Source organism: Sinocyclocheilus anshuiensis, unplaced genomic scaffold (assembly GCF_001515605.1).
Source record: "Sinocyclocheilus anshuiensis isolate Anshui unplaced genomic scaffold, SAMN03320099.WGS_v1.1 scaffold204, whole genome shotgun sequence".
NCBI lineage: Eukaryota > Metazoa > Chordata > Actinopteri > Cypriniformes > Cyprinidae > Sinocyclocheilus > Sinocyclocheilus anshuiensis.
Window position 1 is genome coordinate 335,910 of NW_015557064.1, and position 9,324 is coordinate 345,233.

The window sequence follows — 9,324 nt, forward strand, 5'->3', positions numbered from 1 at the left end:
AGTAATCCAGAGCCCATTGTGACTGCCTTGCAAAAATACACAGAGTCAATACATTTATTATGTTTTGCCATAAAATTTAGTTTGGATTAAAGAGGAAAAATAACAGGATACATTTAATCAGCTCTCAAAATATTGATCTAAAAACTGAACTTTTAGAGTGTACAGCGAAAGAGAGTGTGTGTGGAAACTTTCACTGATAAAACAGCAGTGTACTAGATCAAGCAGCGCACTTCCTCATGGATGGAGACAGGTAGCCTGAACAGTCAGTGTCATTTGATCAGCTGTAGTCTTATCTCAAAACAGTTTAAAAGTGGTATTTCAATGATGAAACAGTTCATCGGAATTCATCTGGGGGGTTTTTTCTTTCTCTTTCTTTTTCTTTTTGTTTGGCAGGAAGCCAGTCCTGATGTGAGGATGTAAAGATGAGCTGACAGCTCAAATAGGTTCTTTCCTACGCGCATTCTGACAGTATCGAATTCAAATATGTCTTTCCAGGATTTGTACTGTTTGCTATGAGCACAAATGTCAGCAATTAATAACTGTTGAGCTCAGAGTGTAAACTGGAATGTTACAGACTGCAGTGTCCTATAAGCAGCATTTCACATCCCAGCACACCACAGGACCATTTCAAATCAACTAGTAAAGGCAAAAAAAAAAAGTGATTAAAATGAAAATGTAACGCCCCTGTGGACTGTTTGTTGTGGTTTCTTCCCTTTGTGTTGGTTTAGCCCGTCTAATCATTAGTTAATCACCGTCATTGTGCTCACCTGTCTGCCTCTAATTATTCACCCCATATTAGTTCCTGTCTGTCTGAGCATTGGTGTCGGTTATTGTTAATGTTACCCCGAGTGTGTGTCTCACCTACCTGAACCTGCCTTGTTGTGTCTACAATAAATGTCATTATTGGAATCGTTTCCGTGACAGAATAACCGACCCAAAACAACAACATGGAGATCGCTGTTCGTTTCCTCACCATATCCCACCGGGATCTCCCCGGACGTTACTGTGGCAAGCCCGGAGGACGTTACTGTGGCAAGCCCGGAGGACGTTAATGTGGCAAGCCCGAAGGACATCAATGTGGCAAGCCCAAAAGACGTTAATGTGGCAAGCCCGAAGGACGATTATGTGGCAAGCCCGAAGGACGATAATGTGGCAAGCCCAGAGCTCACGCCAGTGTGCCCGCCGGCCGCTGGCCTCTCAGCATTGCTGGACATGGCGCTGCCCCTGGAGTTCACTGCTCCTATCCTCACCCCAGTGTCGGTTCCAGCCCCAGTGCCCGCTCCTCGTAAGCGCCTTCCAGAGCTCGCTCCAGTGTCGGCTTCAGCCCCAGAGCTCGCTCCAGTGTCGGTGTGTCTCACCTGCCTGAACCTGCCTTGTTGTGTCTACAATAAATGTCATTATTGGAATCCTTGTCGTCCTCGTCGTCTTGCCTGCCTCCACACACCCGTTTCCGTGACAGAAAACCTTTAAATGGTGACCTAACAACTCATTTTTACAATCCAGTCAGGATTTTTTTTTTCATGTCTTCATGATATCTATATATATATTGGTTGAAATGTTAAACTCTATAAACAATCTTTGGAAATCATATAATGAAAGTTTACTTTCACTACAATTCACAATATAAATGGCAATTTATTAAGTCCTATTCTGTTTCCTCATTTTATTCTTAAATATTTCAAACTAAAGTTTTTTTTTTAATTGGGAATGTTGCTTTAATTAATAATCAGTTTAACGTTTTATTAGTCTTGTGTAATATTTTGTAATTAAAGTCACTTCCTTAATTAAACCATCCCCCAGGAAGTGACATCATTTTGGTTGGACAACAACAGCATAAGCATCAGTAAGTATTAGCAGTGGATTTGAGGAATTTTGTGATGTTTTGTAGTTTGTTGGCTTTTCTCACGTTAAAACATCCCATTCTGTTTGATAAAATGACAGAATTGGTTATAATAATATCAAAACTATAAAAAGAAATTCAAGTAGAGTCACTCTCTGTGCCTCACTGAGCAACTTTGGATCTTTTTTCCATCATCTTTCTGCATTCTGTTAATTTTCTTGTCACTGTGTAAATAACCATGTAATAATTAATGAAGAATGTGCCTGAGCTTGAGCAGAACATATTTCTGAAAGCCTGGTATAACATTTGGTAGAACATTTATTTTATTTTTTTTACCAGAGAAATCAAAATGTACTGCAAAACAGGAATAAGCCTAGGATACACTTATATAGGCCTACATACAGTATATGTACATTTTAATCTGCAATCTTGGTTTGGAATAAAACATGTCTGCTACCCATTTATGTCATCCTAAATCCTAGATAAATGCTTTGTTCAAAATATAATGTACTATAATTTGTGACATGAATGCTTAGTCACTTTAATTATTTTGCTACAGGCCCATGTGTTTAATTATCAAATACAGACATTTGCATTTTTAGCATTTCCTCCTCAAAACCTTTTCATAAAACTGTTTCACATTCTCATGCATTTATCTTCTCTAACAATGATCTACTCCACCTTTTCCTTTTGAGTTAATCAAATAAATGAATTATTTAGTAGGTTTCAAACCCAGGACAGATATTTGTTTTAAAAATGAGTATGCAGCACTTTATTGTCAGAGTTACATTAAATCGCCTTTGAAGGGGTTTAATGCAACAACCTTTAAAAATCTCTGGGCCTTGGTACACTAATAAAAGCTGATAAAACATATTTCACATCATCCATTATTACTGTATTAGTCTTGCCATTGTTTTTCACATGATAATACAACCCACAAATGGCAAACATGAAATATGATTTGTTTTTAGAGCCGCCGCAATATGGCTTTCCAGCACCATGTCACTTGCAAATTGTTCATATGGAGAGCACTTCTGAGCAGTTAGCACATGAAGGCAAACCCTCACCTCTGGTTTGTGGAAACAGCAGCTAAAAATAGGCTGTTAAAATCTCATTATAGTCAAGGACACTCCACTGATTTACATAAAAGCAGAACTTCAAACATGTCTCTGACAGAGGTCATTTTATACATTTCCAAGAATGTTTGGCTCACACTTTCTTACCAGCGATGGACTTTTCTGTGAGAAGAAGATAAAAATTTAAAAAGATCACGGGGTGTGTTCCAGCACACTGACTAAATTTTAAGGCACAGCGTATCTTCCAAACCCCTAGTAAAGTCTCCTGGAATGGAATATTTTATAACACGTTTAGGAAAGCTGCATGTTAAAATCTTAGCATTTTCCTGAGGTATATTGCCCTGCAGCACATCTGAAGTGAGAAGAACCTTGTAATGAGATTCAGTGAGACTTTCACCAGCTGTTCGTCATTAACGATTCTTTCTCATACGCAGCAACACCACATGAACCAAAAGTCACTACAGCTACACATGAAAGCATCACACAATAACATGCCTTTATCCATCTGCTAATTAAAATCCTATTCTGACAGTACTTTACTGTCCGGCATCTGGGTTATTTCCAATTATTTCAGTTTGCGTTAATGAACCGTTAAAGGTTTTTTATTTTTTTTATTTTATGGTAACACTTTAAAATAGGGTCCAATTCTCAATATTAGTTTCTTATTAGCATGCCTATTATTTATGTACAACAATTTGTTCATTTTAACTGTAAAAAACTAGTAATCTGTACTATTTGTATACTATGCCTTTGTTACTCAGAAACCTTATATTTAGTTCTAAAAGGGTTTCTATGTCTGCATTTTTAGAGGTTTCCATTGTGCTGGAGAGTAGAGCATGTGGATAGGTTGAAGATGGGTCTCCAAATGTTAAGACTAATTACTGCTTTATTTTAAAAAAGCAGTAACTGCAGTTGTTTATGCAGTCATTGTTGTATTATAAAAACAAATCAGTAACTACTGTTTTTTTTAGTAGTGGTAGTGTTTTTGTTGGCATATTAGCATGTGCATGTATGTGTTTGCTAGCTAGGCAACCAAAGCTTAATTTATTGGGTGGCACTTATTTGATCCTTTAAGGCAATTGATTTGAATGGTTTTAACAAATAATCAGATCACTGTTAAAGTAAATATAACTGAGACATTTGAAGTTACAGTAAATGTTACATTAGTTAGCTCAGATTAAATGAGTCGTTTGGAATACAAACCTAGTATATTTAATTTAATATAAATAATTTTTTGAAACTAAAGAGTGTTTGCATGTTTTTTTTTTTAAAGTAAGGTTATCTAATTAGATTTTACAGTTTTCTTGTGATCTCTATATAAAAACCCAACCCGTTATCCAGCAGTACTTTATGATTCTTAAATACAATAGCCAGATTTAAAAATCTGAACTGGAGGAGGAATGTTATAAAGACTTGAATTAAGAAATTACTACAATGAATAATGACTTAAATCTTGGTACTTGTAAATTAAGGCTTAAAGACTAATTTTATGAACATGCTCACTATGAACTGTCATAATTTATATAAAAGGTATGTGAAGATTGTTCAAAAAATCTCCTGTTGTGTTTAACAGAAAAAAGCAGAAGGCTTTGGAACAACATAGCCTCATAGTAATTAATGAATTAAACTATCCTTTTAAAGTGAATAGCCTACATGTGTAGAACAATAGACTTAAAGTCTGCAGAAACACATTCAGAGAGCGATATCTGACAAGTGCATCAAAAAAACGATGTGATTTTAATGTGAGATTTGGGTGCATGCGCCCTTCAGCGAACCATGCCCTCACCAAAACTGTTTCAATGACAGCCACTGCTGAGCTGCTCTATTTCAACATTGTCACAGCTAAAAGTGTGTTCCACCATAACTGGGTTTGATTCTAATGCCTACGGACTGCTGTGTCAAAACAGAGGGCAAATTAATTTTTGAGATATGTAGAAGGGTAAAAATAATGATTGTATGGGGTCTTTATAAGGAAGGTCGTGTGCTTTTTCCCTCTGCAGCATAGTGTCACACACTTGAGTTCTCGCTCAAATCACATGACAGCATAATGTTTATTCCCCATGTCACACTGTAGAGTTCATGATCCATCACAGTGATGTGTCCTCTGATACACCAGCCTTTGCTTATGGGTTGGCAGGTAGGATCGCTGGATTCCTGCACTGAATCAACTTTGCAAGCAACGTATACTGGACAATCACTGATCGACTAAAAATGAAGAGAAAATCTTCATCTTCAAGTTTTGTGCTTCTTCATATGCAGCGATACAATTATACCTCAACAATTTACACAAGACTTAAAATGTGTGACGCATTTTAATATAATCCTTTTTAATAACACCAACCATGCTGAAGAGAAACACATAAATGGGTCACGAACAACAAAGCTGATTTGACACACGTCAGTAGTCATTACCAATGTTGACATGTCATTGAAGCTCACTTTGAGTTATTTGTGAATTCATTCATTTAATTTGCTTAGAGACCGCAGTGCTTTAAATATGACATGAAGCAAATGTGCACACACACAGAAACTGACAAGAGCACCCATGCGAGTCAGTGCAGTAGCACATCTACAGACATTTAAGGCGCAACTATGGGGAAAATGCATTTGTGTAGGTAACCGAAGTTAAGCAGAAATGCATTTGTGTTCTGAGACCCAGAGGGTTTCAAAAAGATGAAGACAAAGGCCTCACAGAGTATTGATAAATCACGTAAAACACTTTTCTCTTTTTTTAGAAGAGATTTGTTTGGAAACCATTACAGAAAGCCGCTGGCGATGGTAGTCCCATGCCACAGTCCAGATATCAGCAGATTATTACTTCCTCCGCCGAGCTGCTTTTGTTGATATGTGAAAATTCCCAGAGGGCAAGCGCCATAAGCTGTTGAAGTCGATTATGAGCTTGCATTGACCTCACCTTATCAATGTGGCAAGCCCTGCAGCCATGTTTGCTTGGCTTTTGTCTCTTGTGAAAACACTGCACCTCAATTTCTGCAAGAAATAGGAGTGAAATCTCAGGGAGATCCATGATAGAGACACTTTGACATTTTCCAATGTCTCTTCTCTCCATTTGCTCATGGACTTCAGATCTCAAAAACACACTCACTCTGATATTTTTAGCACCATATAAATGAGCCAGAGGTCAGGGAGTTTTCTTTGTGTGATAAAACTATGTGGTTGGCCATTTGGTGAACTGCTTGTCCTTCATGAATCTCTCAACTATATAATCTGAAGAGCCAAAGCTTTCAAGTCAAAGGACAAATATTTGTCACAAAACTGATGTACAGATCGCTGAATTCACCTTTCTGAGCAAAAAAATCCAATGAATGTACTGCAGATAACTTGTCCTTTGTTTTTTTTTAGAATGTGTTTAGGTGAGTTAGACCAGATTTGCCAGCCTAAAATGATAATATCAGGAAGATGAGTTCTTCTTTAGTTAGCCAAGTTTATATATACAGTATGTATGAAAAATGTATGAAAAAGCTCCAGCAACACCCTTTATTTCAGGTGTTGAATGGACATGATTTATGCTAGCAACCATGCTCTAATATCTTTTTAGCTGAAAAAAACTGCTATTTTATTAGTTGTTTGTGCTATAGTGAGAAACTGCGCTCTTGGTATGGAGAAATTTCTCCTTAAAAGCTACAATAAAAGAACACCAGCAAGGATGAACAATTAGCTCCTTTGGGGGCCTATTCTGTCAAAGAACTTGAGAGTTGCGTGAGACCCGGCCATGGGAATAATCAACTAATTTTGAACAGAGCGAATGGAACTCAATTGACCTGTAATCTTTTCTGCTTGAACTGTCTTCTTGACATTACCAATATTATTCATCTAGCAATGTCAAGAGGACAATTACCGCCATTAGTGAAACTGGGCTCTGTTATCCAAACCGCCAGTGAGGACTTTTCAAAAAAACAAAAGGTGAGTAGAAATTGAACATATGTTATGCAAATGGAAAAATCAGAATCAGAGATTCTGAAAGAAAGCGGGACATGGATAACTGCAGAAAATACACCGATGTCAGGCTATTTTCCATCCAAAAAAGTTTTTCTTAGCTGTTTCATATTTTCATCAGCTCAATACAAAGTGTCACCCAGGAGGATGAGCTTTTCTTTAGATAGCCAAGTTCCTAGTTATAATTCTCCATACCAGCACCGCTGAAGTCCTTGTGCCGACACAGAACACGTCAGCAGTGATAAAGGCCAACTCCAAGAGAATGTGGGCATTAGATCCAGCAAGAGGAAATGTTCACTTCTGCATACTACACCACAGCTGCTGCACAGGAACGTCTCCTGCTCAACAAAAAGACTCGCTGATACTTGACTCGATCCTTCAAGTGTGACCCCTGTGCTTCATTTAGAGCATCTTTAAGGACATCTCTGAGATCTTTAAGAAAAGACAAAATTTTCCTCTCGACAAGATTTCATGTGAAAAAGATATATTTATGTATTCACGTCAAACAATACATAAGACTGTCTGTGCAAGTTCCCATGGTAACAAGAAAGTGGATAATGGAGGAATACAATTCCGATACAGCTTCTGATATTTTAAATTATAGACAAGAATAAAGCAATAGGGTTCTTTCATATCACAATTGTCATTTCCACATGGCAGTTATAAAGATGAGCTCATTCAATCAACAGCTAGTTCAATTACATAAAGCACTGAGGTTATTTCACTGTAAAAAAATTATCTTGATTTTAACCGTAAAAAAACTGTAAAAATGCTACAGTAAAAACCTGTTAATTGGTTAACAGTAAGTTTCCATACTATAAACGGTGAATAACTGTGATTACATTTAATGTAATTTTACAGTAAAATACTGTTAAAATTACAGTTTTTGGAAGTGATAAAGAACAAGTCATTGTATAATTTACAGTGAAAAAGAATTGCCTGCACTTCACATTTGATGTTTTTCGTTGAAATATTTAAATTGTTATTAAATTGTTGTTAAATGAATGTTTATTGCATTATTTCAGTATCATGTGTTACCATGATGGTGTTCAGTACTTGTGTGAATGACACTGTGTGCACCTTCTCTATGTAAGTATTTCCCTCCTCAGATTGTGGAAAAGCTGTTTGTGATGAGTTTTCATTATGTTACTCTCATCACCACCTGTTTTTCGTGGTTGTCACTGTATTTCAATGGTACAAAACAGATATTGATACTTCAATAGGTTGGAATATTAAAATTATATCAGTTCATAAAATACTTTTTTTTTGGTAAAGTTCTGGCACACCACACCACAGCTGCCGGTATTTTACCATAAATGCTACCGATTTTTTTTTACAGTGTAGGAAAATCATTAATAGATGTATTAGCTCTAGCTTGCAGACTGAGAGCATTAGGTGAATGTTATACATTAAGACTAATACAGTCCACAACTTAATTAGTGAGTCTGTCAATCAACCAAAAAAAAAAATTTGACCCTGTCAGTCTACTTTCTATTGCTGGTTTCACAATGCTAGTCATCTTTTTTACATAGATAAAATATGGCAAGGGTGATTGATAGTAATTGTCCAGTTTCTTTTTTGTAGCGTTTTCTGCTTTTTGTGATTTACTTTTGTGTCTAGAAGGGGCACATTTCTCAGAGACGAGGGGACGAAATCCAAATGTCATTACTTATCTTGTTAATTGGAGCACTGGCACTCTTGTGCAGAGTCTGTAATGCTGCTTTAATTGGTTGTTGTAAAGGTCATGAAGGTGATGTTCTCCATCTGTAATGTTAGCAATGCAGCTTTCAATTCAACAGCAGTTTCTCAAGTCTGTATTCCTCACCCTCACGATGTCTGTTTCCAAAACTTTTCTCAAAAATGCTCATTTATTTGTTTGGATCTGTAAAATTAAACAGCAGACTTAAGGGAACAGTCAGGTTCAATACAAATTCTCCATTTGTGGTAACATTTGTTGGATAGTGTTGGAAACTCATAAAAAAGGGACTTGTCCCTCTTTTTCTTTAAATAAAAAAAGCAAAAAATTAATGTTATTGTGTAGAACTTAAGATGGATGTAAATGGGGCAAATTTTTGCTTATAGTTTTATAAAAAGCATTTTATTCTTCACTTTATTCTCGGTGCTAATTCTTCAGTTAAAATTTGTGTCATCATTTAGGCTGTAAAGTTTTTTTTTTACAATAGTTTTAGGGTTTAGGAATTACTGTATTATCATGGAAACGAAGTAGATCTGGATATGACTAAAATCATGTTAACATTGTAAATCTTGTGGCACTGTAAAAAATATATTTATACTGCTTATTAAATTTAGAGTTAAAGCAACACAATTTTGTCAAAAATCATTTTGTTTCTGCTTAATTTGATTGTGTCCAATCTACTTATTTAAATAAATGTCATATATATACATATATACTGTATATATATATATATATATATATATATATATATATATATA